The sequence below is a fragment of the Salvelinus fontinalis genome, chromosome 1, assembly GCF_029448725.1.
Source record: "Salvelinus fontinalis isolate EN_2023a chromosome 1, ASM2944872v1, whole genome shotgun sequence".
In the NCBI taxonomy this organism is placed as follows: Eukaryota; Metazoa; Chordata; class Actinopteri; order Salmoniformes; family Salmonidae; genus Salvelinus; species Salvelinus fontinalis.
This window is the reverse complement of record NC_074665.1, coordinates 62,967,867-62,991,980: the sequence shown is the minus strand read 5'-3', so window position 1 is coordinate 62,991,980 and position 24,114 is coordinate 62,967,867.

Here is a 24,114-nt window from a genome sequence, read left to right as displayed (position 1 = left end):
AAATTATGATTTAGATGATATTTCTTAAAAATGGCAACACTTTCTTGGCATATCAGACATACCGCTTTATGTCCAATATTAGTAAAAAAGTATTTTGCTGTCCATTCTTCTTTAAACACACGACATTCAGAGTCCACTTTTCTCATTTTCGCAGCACTCATTTTTCACATCAAAAGTCATCAAGCAATGAAGTGGCTATGAAGACTCAAATACAATAACATTTAATACATTTAAAAAATGTCTCCCAGGCCGAATTGAAGTGCCCGTTGGGCCGGATACTTCCCCCCCCCCCCTTGACCTAAGCCAACCCTGTCTGTTTTGCCCCATAGTCGCGCACATGTCGGTTTTGTCGCCACTCTTTGGAAGTCACCCTCTGAGTTTCGTCAGCAATATGTGACAACGGAGGGCCTCCTGAGCGAGTTGCTAGGGGGTGGTTTGGGATTCACTGATGCTTAGGTCTGCATATTAAGCCTGTAGAAACAGATTGGGCTTATTCTGGACAGATGTTGTCGAGAGTCAGCACTCACGCTTCTCACCGGAGAAAGCATCCGAGCGAACGAAACAGCGCCCCTCTGTCATACTACATGTAGCCCATGTATCTGATGCTGTCTGGACAGAAATAGTATTACTGGCCATGCTCTTTTTGACCAGACAGCATCAGATACATGGTCTACTACACGCCCTGAGACAGAGGGGTGCTGTTTCACTCGCTCTGATTCTTTATCTGAGATTGATGCATCTTTCTGTCAATAAATATTTTTATATTTTATTTGGTAGGACAATGAGGTACTTTAGGGCAGGCTGTGCTATGCTTTATACTACCTAAGCAACAACAACTATCAGCCAGCTGGAACAGTAATAGTGGTCTGACTAGCCAATGTTTATAATAAGTTTGAATGCAGCACTATAATGCTAGGTTCATAACCAAGTGGGAAAGTGGGTCATTACCAGATGTGAAGTTGTAAATACCAGTTGGATGCAGTCACGTGCTTTGAACTCTTTGAGAAAAGGTTATTGGCTAATGGCCAACAAGCTGCGTCAACCATAAACATAAAGTACAGCTATCATGCTCGTAAAACAAATTATAGTGTTCAAAAACCATATTAATAATAGATTGCTTTTTATACATTATGTTTTCTTGTTACATTTAACTGCCAAAAATGCTGTTATCAAGGTAATTTCCTTAGTAGGTGACGTCAGAAGTCAGCATCTGGGAGAAGTCGAAGCTCAGGGATGATAGACGAGTTTCCCACTAGTAATTACGAGTTGGAGCGGCGTTCAAGTAGATTTTTTCCAGCCGTATTTGGGAAACACCACCTTCCCACTTACTTATGAACGAAGCATAACTCCAGAGGCAATGGATGAAAAAGTGTTTTTTCTTTACCATTATCTGGCTAGCTTCCTAGTCAAACACAGAAGCTGTAATAGCTTTTACAAGCAAATGTACAATTACAGTGTAAAACAAAACAATTTTATGCTTATGATAGGAAAGCCTTCACAGGAAAGCTTGTTGGAAGTTAGCAAACTAAGGGTGTATTCATTAGTCTGATTCCATTGCAAAACATTTGTCTACGGAAACCATTTACTTGCAACGAAAATATGAGTTACTATTGGACAAATTCATCTAGGTCCCTCCTCGTTTGGTTCTGTTTGATCTATTTGCTTCCGTTTGGCTACTAGAGTAAACGGTAAACGGTTTCCGTTGCAAAATGTTTTGCAACAGACAAAACGTTTTGCAACGGAATCCAACTAATGAATACACCCTAGCTTACAATAGCCATATCAACAGCCCATGTTAATACATCACAACAGCTAACATTACCGTTAGCTAGCTTGTTAACAAAATAACTTAACCTTTTAATGCAGTGGGCTAAATCAGGGTCACACAGAGTGTTTCTTGGTAGTCTTTTTTATTTTTATTCTAATTTTTATTTTACCCCTGTTTTCGTGGTATCCAATTGGTAGTTACAGTCTTGTCTCATCGCTGCAACTCCCGTACAGACTCGGGAGAGGCGAAGGTTGAGAGCCGTGCGTTCTCTGAAACACAACCCAACCAAGCCGCACTGCCCACTTAACCCGGAGGCCAGCCGCACCAATGTGCTGGAGGAAACACCGTGCACCTGGCGACCATGTCAGTGTGCACTGCACCCGGCCCGCCACAGGAGTTGCTAGTGCACGATGGGACATGGACATCTCTGCCGGCCAAACCCTCCCCTAACCTGGACAACACAGGGCCAATTGTGCGCCACCCCATGGGTCTCCCAGTCACGGCCGGCTGCGACAGATCCTGGACTCGAATCCAGAATCTCAACTAGCACTGTGATGCAGTGCCTTAGACCACTCCGCCACTCAAGAAGCACTTTGCCAGTCTTAAACAAATCAACTTTGAAACAAAAGTATACACCTCACACACATGGTTAAAAAGACGACACCTGTACTATGTCAGATAGAGTTGAAATGGATACCATTTGGAGTTTGCATCCCAATATTACACTTTTTATACATCACAGAAAAATGAAATATAACAAAACCGTTTGACATAGAAACATTGGATGTTCGGCTGTTTATTTCTATATTTTTTTGTTAATTATGAAATTACGAAAACATTTAATAACATTCCACCCATGAGGCCACTAGATAATTTGACTGCAGGAAAGGGCTACTCTCTTCTCCAAGTTCTCATCGGGGGTTAACTCTCTTTATATTTCAGAATCCATTGGGCTAAGTACTCGATAGGGTCAACAGGTCGCTGGACCCACGACTCGGTCATTCCCTCCTAAATCCATTTACCCATGGACTTGGGTCCTAATGTATTTTAGACTAGGAACGATATAAAAAAATAAAGCTTGATAATTCTGAATTCTTAGAACTAAACTGCTTACAACTCTCGCTTTATTGGCCAGCACCATTTGTACTTATGTATGTACTGTAGACTAACTGACAAGAAAGACACCTTTAGTTTGACCCTGTGACATGAATCGCATCAAAGTTAGGCTCGTGGAAGTGAAATAACAATGTTGATTATTAAATTAATGTGCCTTCAGAAAGTATTCATACACCTGATTACACATTTTGAATTCAGGCTGAATTCAAAATGCATTCTTTTTTTTATTCCCTCACCCATCTACACACAATAACCCATAATAATAAACTAGAAACATGTTTTTAGAATTGTTTTGCAAAACATTTACATTTAAATACAGAAATATCTAATTAACATAAGTATTCACACCCCTGAGTCAATACTTTGTAGAAGCACTTTTGACAGCGATTACAGCTGTGAGTCTTTTTAAGTCTCGAAGAGCTTTCCACACCTGGATTGTGCAACATTTGCCGATTATTCGTTCAAAAATAATTCAAGATCTGTCAAATTGGTTGTTGATCATTTTCAAGTAGATTTAAGTCAAAACTGTAACTCGGACATTCAGGAACATTCAGTGTGTTCTTGGTAAGCAACACCAGCGTAGATTTGGCTTTGTGTTTTAGGTTATTGAGGTAACCAAGAACCCGATGGTCACTCTGACAGAGCTCCAGAGTTTCTCTGTGGAGATGGGAGAACCTTCCAGAAGGGCAACCATCTCTGCAGCACTCCACTAATCAGGTCTTTATGGTAGAGTGGTTGGAAGGAAGCCACTCCTCTGTAAAAGGCACATGACAGTCCGCTTGGAGTTTGCCAAAAGGCATCTAAAGGACTGACAGACCATGAGAAACAAGATTCTTTGGTCTGATGAAACCAAGATTGAACTCTTCGTCCTGAATGCAAAGCGTCACATCTGGAGGAAATATGGCACCATCCCTACTGTGAAGCATGGTGGTGGAAGCATCATGCTTTGGGGAAGTTTTTCAGCGACAGTGACTAGGAGACTAGTCAGAATCGAGGAAAGATGAACGGAGCAAAGTACAGAGATATCATTGAGGAAAACCTGCTCCAGAGCACTCAGGACTTCAGACTGGTGCGAAGGTTCACCTTCCAACAGGACAACAACCCTAAGCACACAGCCACAATGCAGGAGTGGCTTTGGGACACGTCTCTGAATGTCTTTGTGTGGCCCAGTCAGAGCCAGGACATCGAATATCTTTGGAGAGACCTGAAAATAGCTGTGCATCAACGCTCCCCATCCAACCTGACAGAGTTTGAGAGGATCTACAGAGAAGAATGGGAGAAACTCCCCAAATACAGGTGTGCCAAGCTTGTAGCGTCATACCCAAGGAGACTCAAGGATGTAGTCGATGCCAAAGGTGCTTCAACAAAGTACTGAGTAAAGGGTCTGAATAATTATGCAAATGTGATTTTTCAGTCTTTTTTTTGTTGCAAAAATGTCTAATTAACAGTTTTTGCTTTGTCATTATGGGGTATTGTGTGTAGTTGATGAGGATAAAAAATCTATTTTAGAATGAGGCTGTAACCTAACAAAATGTAGAAAAAGTAAAGGGGTCTGAATACTTTCCAAATGCACTGTATGTACATATACTGTAGGTAAGGATAAAGTGACTAGGCAACAGGATATATAATAACCAGTAACAGCAGTGTATGCAATTCTAACTTGTATTGACTATAAAAAGTTAAATTAGATACTTCTGTTTTTCATTTTCAATACATTTGCAAAAATTTAGAAAAACATGTTTTCACTGTCAATATGGGGTATTGTGTGTAGATGAGTGGGGTATAGACATAGAGGTCATTCAAAAATCATGTTAAACCCTATTATTGCACACAGAGTGCGTCCATGCAACTTACTTTGTAGCTTGTTAAGCACAGTTTTACTCCTAAACTTATTTAGGCTTGCCATAACAAAGGAGTTGAATAATTATTGTCTGAAGACATTTCAGCTTTTCATATTTAATTAATTTGTAAAGATTTCTAAAAACATATCATTCCACATTGACATTATGGGGTATAGTGTGTAGTCCAGTGACACAAAATGTATTATTTTAAATTCAGGCTGTAACACAACAAAATGTGGAAAAAGTCAAGGGGTGTGAAAACTTTCTGAAGGCACTGTAAGTATTCTTTATAGCGCACATAGTAGACATGTGAGCTGCCTGTTTTGAAATCTTAAACAACACGATACAAGCAACATGACAGTCTGATGGGAGAGAGGTGGACAGACGAGCAGAGGAACATATAGGCTACTGTAACTGCAATACTGTATTGATTTTCTTCTGTCATCTACATTTCAGATTTTCGGTAAAAGAGAGAAGTTATTTAATGCTATTGCAACGTAAATATTGCAACTAACCTTCCTCATATACAGCCCCCAACGCCACCGCCTCAGGTGAACTTTGAACCCAATTACCAGGTCAAACTAGATCTATCTGGCTATAGTGTTGGTTTAAAAAACAAACAACCTCTCCGCTGTGATAGGCCTTTTCCTGTCAGCCTCAGTCAATACGACTTTGTTGCAACAAGTGTAATGTTGTCCCTCTCTGGGCTCTCTAGAACATTGTGTTGACCAACTTTTCTGATACCCATGTGCAGGCTTATATTGATTCTAAGGTGTTTTGTCTGATCTTTGGTTTTCTAGCAAAGTGTTTTATATACCTTCCGGAGCAATAGATCATGGTTGAATTGGACAGATCCCACTGCGCAGACGTCAATTCAACATCTATTTCACGTTGGTTCAAAGTAATTTCATTGAAATGACGTGGAAACGTTTATTCAGTGTGTTCCCAGTGGGATGGCTGTTGTCAAAAGAATATAGCGAAAACACAACCCGTTTTCAGAGTAGCAATTCGTATGGTATTTTATGAATTCCAAGTCGTACAATATGTTACAAAAGTGCTTAGGATCTCGTCAATCTCTTTAAGCAAATTAAACCATTGAAGCACAACACACTCTGTTACAGAAATAATATAATAGCCTACCCACTGACCATAGCAATAACCTTTTATGACGCCGCATAGGTTGTGATAGGTAAAAATATAATTTAATGTCACTCTTCAGCGAGAAAACACTAGTTGAAGTCAGAAGTTTACATACACTTAGGTTGGAGTCATTAAAACTGATTTTTCAACCATTCCACAAATTTCTTGTTGACAAACTATAGTTTTGGCAAGTCGGTTAGGACATCTACTTTGTGCATGACACAAGTAATTTTTCCAACAATTGTTTACAGACAGATTATTTCACTGTATCACAATTCCAGTGGGTCAGAAGTTTACATACACTAAGTTGACTGTGCCTTTAAACAGCTTGGAAAATTCCAGAAAATGATGTACTGGCTTTATAAGCTTCTGATAAGCTAAATGACATAATTTGAGTCAATTGGAGGTGTACCTGTGGATGTATTTCAAGGCCTACCTTCAAACTCAGTGCCTCTTCGATTGACATCATGGGAAAATCAAAAGAAATCAGCAAAGACCTCAGAAAAATATTGTAGACCTCCACAAGTCTGGTTCATCCTTGGGAGCAATTTCCAAACACCTGAAGGTACCACGTTCATCTGTACAAACAATAGTACGCAAGTATAAACACCATGGGACCACGCAGCCATCATACCGCTCAGGAAAGAGACGCGTTCTGTCTCCTAGAGATGAACGTACTTTGGTGTGAAAAGTGCAAATCAATCCCTGAATAACAGCAAAGGACCTTGTGAAGATGCTGGAGGAAACAAGTACAAAAGTATCTATATCCACAGTAAAATTAGTTCTATATCGACATAACCTGAAAGGCCGCTCAGCAAGGAAGAAGCCACTGCTCCAAAACCTCCATAAAAAGCCAGACTACAGTTTGCAACTGCACATGGGGACAAAGATCGTACTTTTTGGAGAAGTGTCTTCTGGTCTGATGAAACAAAAACTGAAGAACTGTTTGGCCATCATTATGTTTGGAGGGAAAAGGGGGAGGCTTTCAAGTCGGGGAGTGGCAGCATCATGTTGTGGGGGTGCTTTGCTGCAGGAATACTAATCATATTTTGTAAATATTCACCCGCAGTTCTAATATGATTTATTTAGCTCCTATCTCCGAATGCATCTGTTTTGGCAGACAAGGACAGATAATTCAAGACATGTAAACATACAAAAAGTAGACTCAAAAGCAAGTCTTTCTGTCACGGCTGTTGAAGGAAGTGGACCAAGGCGCAGAGTGGTAAGCGTACATTTTCTTTTATTATAAAAAATGACGCCAACAAACGAGAAAACAATCGTGAAGCTAAAGGCTATAGTGCCAACAAACAAGGACAACTTCCCACAAAGATAGCTGGGAAAAAGGGCTGCTTAAGTATGGTTCTCAATCAGAGACAACGATAGACAGCTGTCCCTGATTGAGAACCATACCCGGCCAAAACATCAAAAAACAAATAATAGAACATAGAATACTCACCCCAACTCACACCCTGACCAAACCAAAATAGAGACATAAAAAGGATCTCTAAGGTCAGAGCGTGACATTTTCACTCCTTGAAAGACTGTAAAAGAAAAGTGAGTTTCTTGATTTGATAGTGATACAGTCTTAACAGTGATACCGTAACAGTGAATGGGGATCTGAATAAACTGGAAAAAGAGAAGTCAGATTAGAATTGTATTGTTTAAAGCTGCAATATGTAACTTTTTTGGGTGACCCGACAGATCTCTCATTCTCATTGAAAGCAAGTCTAGGAAGTGGTAGATCTGTTCTATGTGTCCTATTTCTATGCTTCCCGTTCTTAAGTTTCGATTTTGCTCTTTTCGATCTTTTACTTTTGGTTTTGTACACCAGCTTCAAACAGCTGAAAATACAATATTTTTTGGTTATGGAAACTATATATTTCACAGTGGTTTAGATGGTACAATGATTCACTACAATATACGTGCTTGTTGTGTCACATAAACTGAAATTAAGCCGAACTATTAGAATTTTAGCAACCAGAAAATGGTGGAGCAGAGTGACATAGTGCATCTTTAAAGAAATTACGAAAGAGTGTGTTTTTTCACTATCTAATTATGGCATGGGGTTGTTCAAGGACAGACATGCATTTGTTTAAAATCTATCACGTGATGATTTCATTTCAGAGAGACAAATAAACATGTTTCTTTGCTAAATGCTATATATCCACCTCACTCTCAGAGAAATCAGTAGTAGGCCCTACTGCTAGATTTTACACAGTCAATTGTAATAAATAACTACATTATCACAAAAAACTCACTAGTCCTTGCTAATGACAAGCATACCCATAACATGATGCAGCCACCACCATGGATGAAAATACAAAGAGTGGTACTCAGTGATGGGTTGTGTTGATTTGCCCCAAACATAACACTTTGTATTCAGGACATAAAGTTAATTTCTTTGCCACATTGCTTGCAGTTTACTTTAGTGCCTTATTGCAAACAGAATCCATGTTTTGGAATATTTGTATTCTGTACAGGATTCCTTCTTTTCACTCAGTCATTTAGGTTAGTATTGTGGAGTAACTACAATGTTGTCGACCCATCCTCAGTTGTCTCCTTTCACAGCCATTAACCTTTGTAACTGTTTTAAAATCACAATTGGCCTCACGGTGAAATCCCTGAGCGGTTTCCTTCCACTCCGGCAACTGAGTCAGTAAGGATGCCTGTATCTTTGTACAGCAGTGACTAGGTGTGTTGATACACTATTCAAAGTGTAATTAATAACTTCACCATGCTCAAAGAAATATTCAAAGTCAGTTCTTTTTTAACCCTCCTACCAATCCTACCCTTCTTTGCGAGGCATTGGAAAACCTCTCTGGTCTTTGTGTTTGAATCGGTGTTTGAAATTCAATGCTCGAATGAGGGACCTTAAAGATAATTGTATGTGTGCGGTATAGACATGAGGAAGTCATTCAAATATCATTATTAAAAAATATATATTATTGCACACAGAGTCCATGCTTAAGCTAATTTTTACTCCTGAACTTATTTAGGCTTGCCATAACAAAGGAGTTGAATAATTATTGACTCAAGACATTTCAGCTTTTAATTCGTAATTCATTTGTAAAAATGTCTAAAAACATAATTCCACTTTGACATTATGGGGTGCTCTTGTCCGGAGAAGACAAGGTGAGCGCTACCATCAGTCCTGTGTCATGCCAACAGTAAAGCATCCTGAGACCATTCCTCAGCCAAGAGAATTATGCCGAGTGACACAAAATCTCAATTTAATCCATTTTAAATTCAGGGTGTAACATTGTTCTTCCTCTGTCAACCATGCTTACCTGCAAGGAAACACGTGCCGTCATCATTGCTTTGCACAAAAAGGGCTTCACAGGTTGTGAAGAAGAAGGCTTCAGAAAGTCCAGCAAGCGCCAGGACCGTCTCCTAAAGTTGATTCAGCTGCGGGATCGGGGCACCACCAGTACAGAGCTTGCTCCGGAATGGCAGCAGGCAGGTGTGAGTGCATCTGCACGCACAGTGAGGCGAAGACTTTTGGAGTATGGCCTGATGTCAAGAAGGGCAGCAAAGAAGCCACTTCTCTCCAGGAAAAACATCAGGGACAGATTGATATTCTGCAAAAGGTACAGGACTGAGGACTGAGGTAAAGTCATTTTCTCTGATGAATTCCCTTTCCGATCATTTGGGACATCCGGAAATAAGCTTATCTGTACCTTAGATATTATTTGTTTAGAAATTCTTTGCACTGACTACCCATACATCCAACCCTTACACACAAACTTACAAATGAAACACAGGAGGCTACTGAGGGGAGGATGGCTCATAATAATGGCTGGAATGGAATGAATGGAATGGTATCAAACACATGGAAACCATGTGTTTGATGCATTTGATACCATTCCAATTATTATGTTCCAGCCATTACTATGAGCCATCCTTCCCAATTAAGGTGCCACCTGCCGCCTGTGATTCGAACACACACACACAAACACCGATTAACACACACACAAAAGCACCACACGCACTCAGAACTCACATACAGACACAACCACATACAGTCTATTAATACTATGCATTCCACTGCGTGACCAAGACACTAAACACTGTATATTTGTAAATACAGTATAATATAGTCCATTGTTACTTTGCATACTACCCCTGTTATTACTTGTTATTTTTTACTTTACTCTTTTCATTGTTATTATTGCTATTGACTGATGTACTGCATTATTGAGGGAGCTAGCGCATTAGCATTTCACTGCACCTTTGTACCTGCTGTAAACTGTGTATGTGACGAATAAAATTTGATTTGATGGTATTTTATGAGGCCCAGCGGAGGCTGGTGAGGGAAGGACAGCTCATAATAATGAATGGAATGGAGTTAATGGAATGGTATCTAACACATGGAAACCAGCTGTTTTATGTGTTTGAGACCATTCCGTTTCAGCCATTACTATGAGACCGTCCTCCCCATTTTAAAGTCCCACCAGCCACCACTGCTGAGGCCAGTAAGTCCCTCCCTATCCCTAACTTTGTGATAAAGTCCATAACCAGAGGGACTACCAGGGGTCCGACTAGACCACTACAAGGTCATGGTGCTTCTCCCGCTCAGCTCAGTCAAAGCTTTTCTCTGTCCTGGCACCCCAATGGTTGAACCAGCTTCCCCCTGAAGCTAAGACAGCAGAGTCCCTGCCCATGTTCCGAAAATGACAGAAACCCTACCTCTTCAAAGACTATCTCAAATTAATCCCACGACCACAGACTCTGCTAACTACTTTATTGAGGGAAAATGTGCTTGCTACAACAGTGGTATGTATCTTAAGATAAATGCACTAATTGTAAGTCGCTCTCGATAAGAATGTCTGCTAAATGACTAAAATGTAAAAATGTAGATCTACCTGCCATGGCCAGGCTCTGAACCCTGGATGGTACTAGTTCCCAAACTAACAAAAACCCAGGGCTGAGGTTGAGGCTGGGGCTGTGAGCGGGGCTTCCCAGGCAGCACGACCTTGAACCTGCAGAAAGACAAACAGCTGTTCACAACCTCACACGCAACCCAACTCCAAATCGCTTCTCTCATCCTGTTCGTTCAAGTTTAAGGTCTGACGTTCAGCCAATCCCAAATCGACCCTTCGCTCCTACCCTTTACCACTCCAGATGACTGGATAGGGGTTAGTCTCACAAAGCCAGAAGATCGAGGTCTGATAGGTGTAAGCAATATTGCGCTATAAGCATAAGCTATTAAGCAAATGGCACTAGCTCCTCGTTGCCGTCTGAAAGGTGGAACTTGTACCATATAGCTATGGGTCACAGCTAGGTGTCGATTTGGAATTGGGAAAGAAAGAAAAAATGAACACATAGGGGGTTTCTACACCTCTGCCACCAAAGAACATTACACAGTCCATGGAAACCCCCTACACATGCTAAGTCAGGTTGTTATGTGTCCTCAATAACTTATCTGGTTAGATACTCTTGAACTCTTGAAAACAACATAGTGCACTTACGTTTGAAGGTTTTTCACGATCGTTTGTTGTTTTCGTTAGTGTTGTATAAGTGTGTCGTGTTCATCTTCGTCGTTGTTATTAAAAGAAGATGTATTCAAATCATGTTGCGCCTTGGTCCTCTCGTTCATGTCAACGCGATCGTGACAAAGCCAAAAAATGTAATACATAATCTCTATCTTTGGCTCACACAACACACACAATTTCTAACCCGTATGGACCCAGAATTTACTGGGTTAACTGAGATTAGACTGCTCTAAGGAGTGACTGCATTCCACACTTATGTTAGCATTTTCAGGCTTAAAACATTATTTTACTCAGCATAGAGTGTGTCTGAAGTTACACATCACACTATTACAACAGTGTGACTGTTTTGGAATAAAATGTTCCATATTACGGTATTTTCTTAAACATCCTCTGTATTGTGTGCTTATTCTTCAAGCATTGATATGTACTAGCGGATATTTTGAGACCTTAAGGAGCACCAGGTACTGTTGGAATTTCTACCAATGGCATGTCTATCTTTTTGTGAGAAATTACACTGGTCCATCAAAAAATGTATAAAGTATTTATAAAGTATAAATAGCCCAAACTTTAGATGAGGCCACACAAAAATACTTAACTAATGATTAGTAAATTATTTATAAAGACCTATATTGAACATCTTATGAATAATTATAAAATATTTAAAAGTTGTTTATAAATGTGTGAATAACTAGGTTACTAACATTTACAAATGTGTGAGTAATGATTAATAAATAATGAATAAATTGTTTACTGATCCATTATAAATGCTTTATTACGTGGAGTTATTAGAAAGTGTTACAAAGTCATATTTCCTTAGTGTCACAGTCCCACTTTAAACTCACAGTCATTATCATCATTTAAACATCCCTAATCCATAAATTATGTGTTTTATTCACCAGAAGATAAATTCTGCTTTGGCAACTGTCCGGATTACAATTGATCTATTTTCAATTGCAGTGCCATGCTCTTCTTTAACATGTTATATGACACGTGGTCACCCCAGTGATCGATAGACGTTATCTTTCTAAAAAAACAGAAAGATATTGTCGGTGGTGAAAAACTTCCCCTGCTGTATCAGTCAGTCATTAACCTTGGTTTTGTGGAGACGGGTTGCTGCTAAACCACATCACTCAACTAACCACTGTCTGTCTTTAATGGTTTGTCCGTGAGGGCACACACTTACACACGCTCTGACACTCAGCACACAAAGCATTTGGTATGCAGACACACACACACAAACACACAAACACCGCAACTCTCCCTGATTTCTGTGGGACAGAGTGCACAATGTACTATACTGTAAATCATTTCATAGGAAAGAACACACATACATGTATGTGTGGCCAAACCAAACTGTGGTGTCCTCCCCCAGGGGTCAGTTGAGGTGTTGGGCAGGCACTGTGTGGCATTGAACTGGACCGGTTCTGGTTCTGAAGCTATTTGGTTTGGGCCGAGGATAGGTGTGTGTGTGTGTGTGTGTGTGTGTGTGTGTGTGTGTGTGTGTGTGTGTGAGTGTTCAAGAGTAGCTAGTTGCCTAGAACCCTGATCCGGGGTAAGAAATGTTTAATGGTTACGTTTAGGACTGCGGGTGGGATAATCTGGTCCTAGATCTGTAGGGTTCTGACTTCAATCACGTGTCCGTCGTTGATCCCTTCTTGTCACCAGAATTATGACAAAAGACTACCAAAAATTGTGCTTGCAACATTTATCTTTTAGTATCAAATGAAGATACATGTGTTTATTTGCTGCTATAACATGCTATAAATGGTGCCATAGTCTATCCAGAGACAGGTTGGACACAACAGGTTTGCAGCTATAGTCGAACACCTGTGGTGAAGTATTACAGTAAGGTAAGAGGAGGTGTTAGATAATCACAGCACTCATTACCCCCACAGCCTCTACTACATATTTAACCATTATCTCAATGTGAGTTTCAGATACTCTACCACTATGATGACTGTCTGTCAGTGACAAAGGGAATATGTGAATATTGCTTTTAAACAATCTGCTTCTGGTATCCTGACAGGAAAGAGACTATTAAGCTGTTCGCTGCTGAAGTCTTGTTAAAATTCTCTTCTCATTTCTTGGAGCTGAGTCAACATTAACTGTAACCAGATCCAGATGTGTGTGTGACTGTGTGTATGCCTCTGCATCATACAGTTGTATTATATATGATTTGTATAATTGTATATATTCTTGTGTGTCTTGCAGTTGCAGCAGCTACTCTTCCTAGGGTCCACATAAAATGTACAAATACATGACGAAGTACAGAACAGTTACAGACAAGAACAACATAAGATATGACATTCAACTCAAAATTAAAATTAAAATAAGAGTTATATATTGTAAAGACACCACGTGACAACAAAATACTATTTACACACTTCATATACACAGTGGGGCAAAAAAGTATTTAGTCAGCCACCAATTGTGCAACTTCTCCCACTTAAAAAGATGAGAGAGGCCTGTAATTTTCATCATAGGTACCCTTCAACTATGACAGACAAAATGAGAAGAAAAAAAACTAGAAAATCACATTGTAGGATTTTTAATGAATTTATTTGCAAATTATGGTGGAAAATAAGTATTTGGTCACCTACAAACAAGCAAGATTTCTGTCTCTCACAGACCTGTAACTTCTTCTTTAAGAGGCTCCTCTGTCCTCCACTCGTTACCTGTATTAATGGCACCTGTTTGAACTTGTTGTCAGTATAAAAGACACCTGTCCACAACCTCAAACAGTCACACTCTAAACTCCACTATGGCCAAGACCAAAGAGCTGTCAAAGGACACCAGAAACAAAATTGTAGACCTGCACCAGGCTGGGAAGACTGAATCTGCAATAGGTAAGCAGCTTGGTTTGAAGAAATCAACTGTGGGAGCAAATATTAGGAAATGGAAGACATACAAGACCACTGATAATCTCCCTCGATCTGGGGCTCCACGCAAGATCTCACCCCGTGGGGTCAAAATGATCACAAGAACGGCGAGCAAAAATCCCAGAACCACATGAGGGGACCTAGTGAATGACCTGCAGAGAGCTGGGACCAAAGTAACAAAGCCTACCATCAGTAACACACTACGCCGCCAGGGACTCAAATCCTGCAGTGCCAGACGTGTCCCCCTGCTTAAGCCAGTACATGTCCAGGCCCGTCTGAAGTTTGCTAGAGAGCATTTGGATGATCCAGAAGAAGATTGGGAGAATGTCATATGGTCAGATGAAACCAAAATAGAACTTTTTGGTAAAAACTCAACTCGTCGTGTTTGGAGGACAAAGAATGCTGAGTTGCATCCAAAGAACACCATACCTACTGTGAAGCATGGGGGTGGAAACATCATGCTTTGGGGCTGTTTTTCTGCAAAGGGACCAGGACGACTGATCCGTGTAAAGGAAAGAATGAATGGGGCCATGTATCGTGAGATTTGAGTGAACCTCCTTCCATCAGCAAGGGTATTGAAGATGAAACGTGGCTGGGTCTTTCAGCATGACAATGATCCCAAACACACCGCCCGGGCAACGAAGGAGTGGCTTCGTAAGAAGCATTTCAAGGTCCTGGAGTGGCCTAGCCAGTCTCCAGATTTCAACCCCATAGAAAATCTTTGGAGGGAGTTGAAAGTCTGTGTTGCCCAGCAACAGCCCCAAAACATCACTGCTCTAGAGGAGATCTGCATGGAGGAATGGGCCAAAATACCAGCAACCGTGTGTGAAAACCTTGTGAAGACTTATAGAAAACGTTTGACCTCTGTCATTGCCAACAAAGGGTATATAATAACAAAGTATTGAGATAAACTTTTGTTATTGACCAAATACTTATTTTCCACCATAATTTGCAAATAAATTCATAAAAAATCCTACAATGTGATTTTCAGGATTTTTTTCCTCATTTTGTCTGTCATAGTTGAAGTGTACCTATGATGAAAATTACAGGCCTCTCTCATCTTTTTAAGTGGGAGAACTTGCACAATTGGTGGCTGACTAAATACTTTTTTGCCCCACTTTACGTATTCATATTCTCATATACAGTACAGTTAAATTAGATCTTTAGAAAGAGGAGAGGTGCTGTGATAAAATATATTTTTTTGTCTGTTTTTTAAAGATAAACTTGCTTTTTGCCTGAGTAACCTCTGGTGGCAGAGCATTCCACGATGATATGGCTCATTACATAACTGAGTGATGCATATATATCAATGATGTCGCTCTTGCGCGGGTGATTCCCTGATCCACCTCTACGCAGACGACACCATTCTGTATACCTCTGGCCCTTCTTTGGACACTGTGTTAACTAACCCCCAAACGAGCTTCGATGCCATACAACACTCCTTCCGTGGCCTCCAACTACTCTTAAACGCTAGTAAAACCAAATGCATGCTTTTCAACTGTTCGCTGCCCGCACCCGCCCACCCGACTAAACCTGGACGGTTCTGACCTAGAATATGTGGACAACTACAAATACCTAGGTGTCTGGTTAGACTGTAAACTCTCCCTCCAATCTCCAATCCAAAATCAAATCTAGAATCGGCTTTCTATTTCGCAACAAAGCCTCCTTCACTCATGCCGCCAAACTTACCCTAGTAAAACTGACTATCCTACCGATCCTTGACTTCAGCAATGTCATCTACAAAATAGCTTCCAATACTCTACTCAGAAAACTGGTTGCAGTCTATCACAGTGCCATCCGTTTTGTTACCAAAGCCCCTTATACCACCCACCACTGCGACCTGTATGCTCTAGTCGGCTGGCCCTCGCTACATATTCGTCGCCAGACCCACTGGCTCCAGGTCATCTATAAGTCTATGCTAGGTAAAGCTCCGCCTTATCTCAGCTCACTGGTCACGATAACAACACCCACCCGTAGCACACGCTCCAGCAGGTATATCTCACGGGTCATCCCCAAAGCCAACACCTGCTTTGGCTGCCTTTCCTTCCAGTTCTCTGCTGCCAGTGACTGGAACGAATTGCAAAAATCGCTGAAGCTGGAAACTTATATTTCCCTCACCAACTTTAAACATCAGCTGTCTGAGCAGCTAAATAATCGCTGCAGCTGTACATAGTCCATCTGTAAATAGCCCACCCAATCTACCTACCTCATCTCCGTATTGTTTTAAATGTACTTTTCTGCTCTTTTGCACACCAGTATCTCTACTTGCACATCCTCATCTGCTCATGTATCACTCCAGTGTTAATCTGCTAAATTGTAATTACTTCGCTGCTATGGCCTATTTATTTCCTACCTCCTCACGCCATTTGCACACACTGTATATAGACGTTCTTTTTTTCCATTGTGTTATTGACTGTACGCTTCTTTATTCCATGTAACTCTGTGTTGTTGTTTTTGTCTCACTGCTTTGCTTAATCTTGGCCAGGTCGCAGTTGTAAATGAGAACTTGTTCTCAACTAGCTTACCTGGTTAAATAAAGGTGAAATATATATATATATATTTTAAATGCATTAAATCTGTTTTTGGTTTGTGTACTGTGAAGAAATCAATAGTGGTGTGTCTGGTGGGTTATGTACAGTGCCTTCAGAAAGTATTCACACCCCTTGACTTTTTCCACATTTTGTTGTGTTACAGCTTTAAGTTAAAATGTATTAAATTTAGATATTTTGGTCACTGGCCTACATACCCCATAATGTCAAAGCGGAATTATGTTTTTTGAAATGTTAACAAATTACAAAAAATTGAAAAGCTGAAATGTCTTGAGTCAATAAGTATTTAACCCCTAAATGACTGAGTGAAAAGAAGGAAGCCTATACTGAATAAAAAATATTCCAAAACATGCATCCTGTTTGCAACAAGGCATTAAAATAATGCTGAAAAAAAGTGGGGTTGCTTACTAAGAAGACAGTGAATGTTTCTGATTAGCCGAGTTACAGTTTTGACTTAAATCTACTTGAAAATCTATGGCAAGATCTGAAAATGGTTGTCTAGCAATGATCAACAACCAATTTGACAGACCTTGAAGAATTTTGAAAATAATAATGGGCAAATGTTGCACAATCAAGGTGTGGAAAGCTCTTAGAGACTTAACCAGAAATAGTTACAGCTTTAATCACTGCCAAAAGGCATGCTGCTTTGTTTTGAGCCAGCTGCAGCTTTGCTAGGTCTTTCTTTGCTGCACCTGATCATATTACCGGACAGTAATCAAAATGGGACAAGATCAGAGCCTGAACAACTAATACAGTTGATCTTAATGACAAAAATGCAGAACATATTTTTATTAAAGACATGTCTCTCCCCATCTTGACAACAACGTTGACTTGACCATGATAACTGACCATCCAATGTTACTCCTAGGAGTTCAGCATTTTCAACTTATTTAATGGTCACACCATTTATGCACAACTCCAGTGGAGATTTAGGTGTAAGAGAATGCTTTGAAACAAACACAATGTTTTTGGTTTTAGATATATTTAAGACCAGTTTATTGTTAATGACCAATTCTGACTGTACCTCCTTGCTAAGAGTCTCAGTGAGCTCACTGGCTGTAGGTGCTGATCTGTAGAGTGTGTAATCATCAGCATACATAGTCATTTTACCTTCTTAAAAGACAAGTGGCAAATCATTTGTAAAAATAGAGAAGTAACGGCCCAAGTTAACTACCTTGAGGGGCACCGCACTGTACTGTACAAACAACATCTTCATTCCACTGATCCTCAACACTGGGGCCCCACAAGGGTGTGTTCTCAGCCCCCTCCTGTACTCCCTGTTCACCCACGACTGCGTGGCCATGCACACCTCCAACTCAATCATCAAGTTTGCAGACGACACAACAGTGGTAGGCTTGATTACCAACAACGACGAGACGGCCTGCAGGGAGGAGGTGAGAGCCCTCAATGTCAGCAAAACAAAAGAGATGATCATGGACTTCAGTAAACAACAAAGGGAGCACCCCCCTATCCACATCGACGGGACAGCAGTGAAGAAGCTGGAAAGTTCCTTGGTGTACATATCACCGACAAACTGAAATGGTCCATGCACACAGACAGTGTGGCGAAGAAGGCACACCTCAGGAGGCTGAAAAAATGTGGCTTGTCACCGAAAACTCTCACTAACTTTTACAGGTGCACAATCGAGAGCATCCTGTCAGACTGTATCACCGCCTGGTACGGCAACTGCACCGCCCACAACTGCAGGGCTCTCCAGAGGGTGGTGCGGTCTGCACAACGCATCACCGGGGGCAAACTACCTGCCCCCAGGACACCTACAACACCCGATGTAACAGGACGGCAAAAAAAGATAATCAAGGACAACAACCACCCGAGCCACTACCTGTTAACCCTGCTTCCATCCAGAAGGCGAGGTCAGTACAGGTGCATCAAAGCTGGGACAGAGAGATTGAAAAACAGCTTCTATCTCAAGGCCATCAGATTGTTAAACAGCCATCACTAGCACAGAGAGGCGGCTTTAATAAATGCTTTAATAAATGGAACACTAGTCACTTTAATAATGCCACTCTGCGCATATATAATTTAAGGCGCTCCAAAATATTTTTCCATTGTTGTTTTATGTAATTTATCTTGTTTTAGTCATATAATTTATTCTTATTTTTGTTAAGTTTAGTCACAAAATGTTACATTTTTTGTTTCATTTATTTTCACCATAAAATGTTTCAATTTTTTATTGATCCAGGGGTCTCTAAAGTTTCTCACAGTTAGTTTCTTAACAGGTGCATATTTGTAAACAATTGGCAAGAATACTTTTACAAATACTCCAAGTGCTGCATCTGGATTCTCCTCCTCATACACATTAGACCAACATGCATTTTTTACAGCTTCAACAAAAGAATCCTGAGAAAACATTTTGTATGATCTCTTATAAATGACTTTAGGCCCTGCCATTCGTACTTTTGCTTTCCTTGTTATTGCCACAATGTTGTGGTCGCTACAGCCAACTGATACTGCTTTGGAGCAAAGCTTTGCAGCATTAGTAAAGATACAGTATGATCAGTACAAGTGGATGTCACAGATCCAACACTATTGGTATACAATCTACTGTAGTTGGTTGAGAGATAACCTGAGTTGTGTTACAGACATTAGTCACACTAAGAAGCTTCCTCTTGATAGGACAACTAGATGATAACTAGTCAATGTTCAGGTCACCAATAAAACAAATGTCTCTATTAGCATCAGAGATCATCCTTGAGATGTTTCTGCAACTTGATTGGAGTCCACCTGTGGTAAATTCAATTGAGTGCACATGATTTGGAAAGTCACACACTTGTCTATATAAGGTCCCACAGTTGATAGTGCATGTCAGAGCAAAAACCAAGCCATGAGGTCGAAGGAATTGTCCATTGAGCTCCGAGACAGGATTGTGTCGAGGCACAGATCTGGGGAAGGGTACCCAGCAACTTCTGAAGCATTGAAGGTCTCCAAGAACACAGTGGCCTCCATCATTCTTAAATGAAAGAAGGTTGGGATCATCAAGACTCTTCGTAGAGCTTGAGCAAAGTGAGCAATCGGGGGAGATGGGCCTTGGTCAGGGAGGTGACCAAGAACCCGATGGTAACTCTGACAAAGCGTACCTCTGTGGAGATGGGAGAACCTTCTAGGACAACCATCTCTGCAACACTCCACCAATCAGGCCTTTATGGTAGAGTTGCCAGACGGAAGCCACTCCTCAATAAAAGGCACATAACAGCCTGCTTGGAGTGTGCCAAAAGGCACCTAAAGGACTCTCACACCATGACAAACAAGATTATCTGATGAAACCAAGATTGAACTCTTTGGCCTGAATTCCAAGCGTCACGTCTGGAGGAAACCTGGCACCATCCCTATGGTGAAGCATGGTGGTGGCAGCATCATGCTGTAGGGATGATATTCAGTGGCAGGGAAAGGGAGACTAGTCAGAATCAAGGGAAAGTTAAACAGAGCAAAGTACAGAGAGATCCTTGATGAAAACCTGCTCCAGAGAGCTCAGGACCTCAGACTGGAGCAAAGGTTCACCTTCCAACAGGACAACGACCCTAAGCACACATCCAAGACAACGCAGGAGTGGCTTTGGGACAAGTCTCTGAATGTCCTTGAGTGGCCCAACCAGAGCTCAGACTTGAACCCGATCGAACATCTCTGGAGAGACCTGAAAATAGCTGTGCGGCAGCGCTACCAATCCAATCTGACAGAGCTTGAGAGGATCTGCAGAGAAGAATGGGAGAAACTCTCCAAATACAGGTGTGTCAAGCTTGAAGCATCATACCCAAGACTCAAGGCTGTAATTGCTGCCAATGGTGATTCAAAAAAGTACTGAGTAAAGGGTCTGAATACTTACGTAAATGTGATATTTCATTTTTATTTATACAGTTGCAAAAATGTCTAAAATCCTGTGTTTGCTTTGTCAGTATGGGCTATTGTGTGTAGATGAGGGGAAAAATAACAATTTAATCCATTTTAGAACACGGCTGTAACCTAACAAATGTGTAAAAGGTCAAGGGGTCTGAACACTTTCCAAAGGAACTATGTTCTCCAGATACAGACAGTTTGCACTTGGTAGCCTATAGCAGAACCCTAAAAGACGAGGCTTCAGATGAGGCAGGTGAACCTGCAACCACAGCACTTCTACTTCATTTGTCATGAAATCCTCTCTGAGGTTTACAGGAATTTGGCTCTGAATATACAGTATACAGCAACACATCCCCCGTAGACATTCCTGTCTTTTCTATAGATGGAATATCCTTGTATTCCTACTGGGGTATCAAAGGTGCTGTCCAACTGAGTTTCAGAAATGGCTAATACATTAAGATTATCTAAGATTAGTAAATTACTAATCTAATTTTTTGAGGCTACATACAGTCGGACGTTTACATACACCTTAGCCAAATACATTTAAACTCCTTTTTTCACAATTCCTGACATTTTATCCTAGTAAAAATTCCCTATCTTAGGTCAGTTAGGATCCCCACTTTATTTTAAGTATGTGAAATATCAGAATAATAGTAGAGAGAAATATTTATTTTATCTTTTATTTATTTCATCACATTCCCAGTCGGTCAGAAGTTTACATACACTCAATTAGTATTTGGTAGAATTGCCTTTAATAAATTGTTTAACTTGGGTCAAACGTTTCGGGTAGCCTTCCACAAGCTTCCCACAATAAATTGGGTGAATTTTGGCCCATTCCTCCTGACAGAGCTGGTGTAACTGAGTCAGGTTTGTAGGCCTCCTTGCTCACAAACACTTTTTCAGTTCTACCCACAAATTTTCTATAGGATTGAGGTCAGGGCTTTGTGATAGCCACTCCAATACCTTCAATTTGTTGTTTAAGCCATTTTTCCCCAACTTTAAAAGTATGCTTGGGGTCATTGTCCATTTGGAAGACCTATTTGCGACCAAGCATTAACTTCCTGACTGATGTCTTGAGATATTGCTTCAATATATCCACATAATATTCCTCCCTCATGATGCCATCTATTTTGTGAAGTGCACCAGTCCCTCCTGCAGCAAAACACCCCCACAACATGATGCTGCCACCCTCGTGCTTCACGGTTGGGATGGTGTTCTTGGCTTGCAAGCCTCCCCCTTTTCCCTCCAAACATAACGGTGGTCATTATGGCCAGTTCTATTCATATTTCATCAGACCAGAATACATTTCTCCAAAAAGTACAATCTTTGTCCCCATGTGCAGTTGCAAACCGTAGTCTGCTTTTTTACGGTGGTTTTGAAGCAGTGGCTTCTTCCTTGCTGAGCGGCCTGTCAGTTTATGTCGAAATAGGACTTGTTTTACTGTGGATATAGATACTTTTGGACATGTTTCCTCCAGCATCTTCACAAGGTCCTTTGTTGTTCTGGGATTGATTTGCACTTTTCGCACCAAAGTACGTTCATCTCTAGGAGACAGAATGCGTCTCCTTCCTGAGTGGTATGGCGGCTACGTGATCCCATTCTGTTTATACTTGCCTACTATTGTTTGTATAGATAAACGTGGTACCTTCAGGCATTTGGAAATTGCTCCCAAGGATGAACCAGACTTGTGGAGGTCTACAATTTTTTTGGGGGGGTCTTGGCTGATTTCTTTTGATTTTCCCATGATGTCCAGCAAAGAGGCACTGAGTTGGAAGGTAGGCCTTGAAATACAGCCACAGGTACACCTCCAATTGACTCAAATTATGTCAATTAGCCTATCAGAAGCTTCTAAAGCCATGACATCTTTTTCTGGAATTTTCCAAGCTGTTTAAAGGCAGTCAACTTAGTGTATGTAAACTTCTGACCCACTGGAATTGTGATACAGTGAATTATAAGTGAAATAATCTGTATCTAAACAATTGTTGGAAAAATTACTTGTGTCATGCACAAAGTAGATGTCCTAACCGACTTGCCAAAACTATAGTTTGTTAAAACTTCTTTGTGATAGGGGGCAGCATTTTCACTTTTGGATGAATAGCGTTCCCGGAGTGACCTGCCTCCTACTCTGTCCCAGATGCTAATATATGCATATTATTGTTACTATTGGATACAAAACACTCTGAAGTTTCTAAAACTGTTTGAATGATGTCTGTGAGTATAACATAACTCATATGGCAGGCAAAAACCTGAGATGAAATCCAAACAGGAAGTGAGAATTCTGAGGCTGGTCGATTTTCAACTCATCGCCTATTCAAATCCAAGTAAGATATGGATCTGTTTGCACTTCCTACGCCTTCCACTAGATGTCAACAGTCTGTAGAACATTGACTGAAGCCTCTACTGTGATGTGGGGCTGGATGGGAGGTGTTTCAGTCAGTGGTCTGGCAGAGTGCCAGGTCTTGGTCACGCGCATTCCAAATGATATCGCCTTGCGTTCCATTACTTCTGTAGACAGAAAGGAATTCTCCGGTTGGAACGTTATTTAATATTTATGATAACAACATCCTGAAGATTGATTCTCTACTTAGTTTGACAAGTTTATTCGACCTGTAATATAACTTTTTGAAGTTTTCGTCCGACGTTCGCCTGGATCTGCTCGAGCGTTTGGACATGTGTACTAAACATGCTAGCAAAAGTAGCTACTTGGACATAAGTAATGGACATTATCGAACAAAACAACGATTTATTGTGGAACTAGGATTCCTGGGAGTGCATTCTGTTGAAGATCATCAAAGGTAAGGGAACATTTATGATGTAATTTCGTATTTCTGTTGACTCCAACATGGCGGAGAAATGTTGTTATATCTGACCGCCGTCTCAGGTTATTGCATGGTGTGCTTTTTCCGTAAAGTTTTTTTTAAATATGACACAGTGGTTGCATTAAGAACAAGTGTATCTTTAATTCTATGTAAAACATGTATCTTTCATCAAAGTGTATGATGAGTATTTCTGTTATTAGATGTGGCTCTCTGCAATTTCTCCGGATATTTTGGAGGCATTTCTGTACATGGCGCCAATGTAAACTAAGATTTTGGGTTATAAATATGCACATTATCGAACAAAACATTAATGTATTGTGTAACATGATGTCCTATGAATGTCATCTGATGAAGATCATCAAAGGTTAGTGATTAATTTTATCTCTATTTCTGCTTTTTGTGACTCCTATCTTTGGCTGGGAAAATGGCTGTTTTTCTGTGGCTATGTACTGACCTAACATAATTGTTTGGTGTGCTTTCGCCGTAAATCGTTTTTGAAATCAGACATATTGGCTGGATTAACAACATGTGTAGCTTTAATTTGGTGTCTTTCATGTGTGATTTCATGAAAGATTGATTTTTATAGTAATATATTTGAATTTGGTGCGCAGCATTTTTTCTGGCTTTTGGCCAAGTGGGACATTAGCATCCCACATAT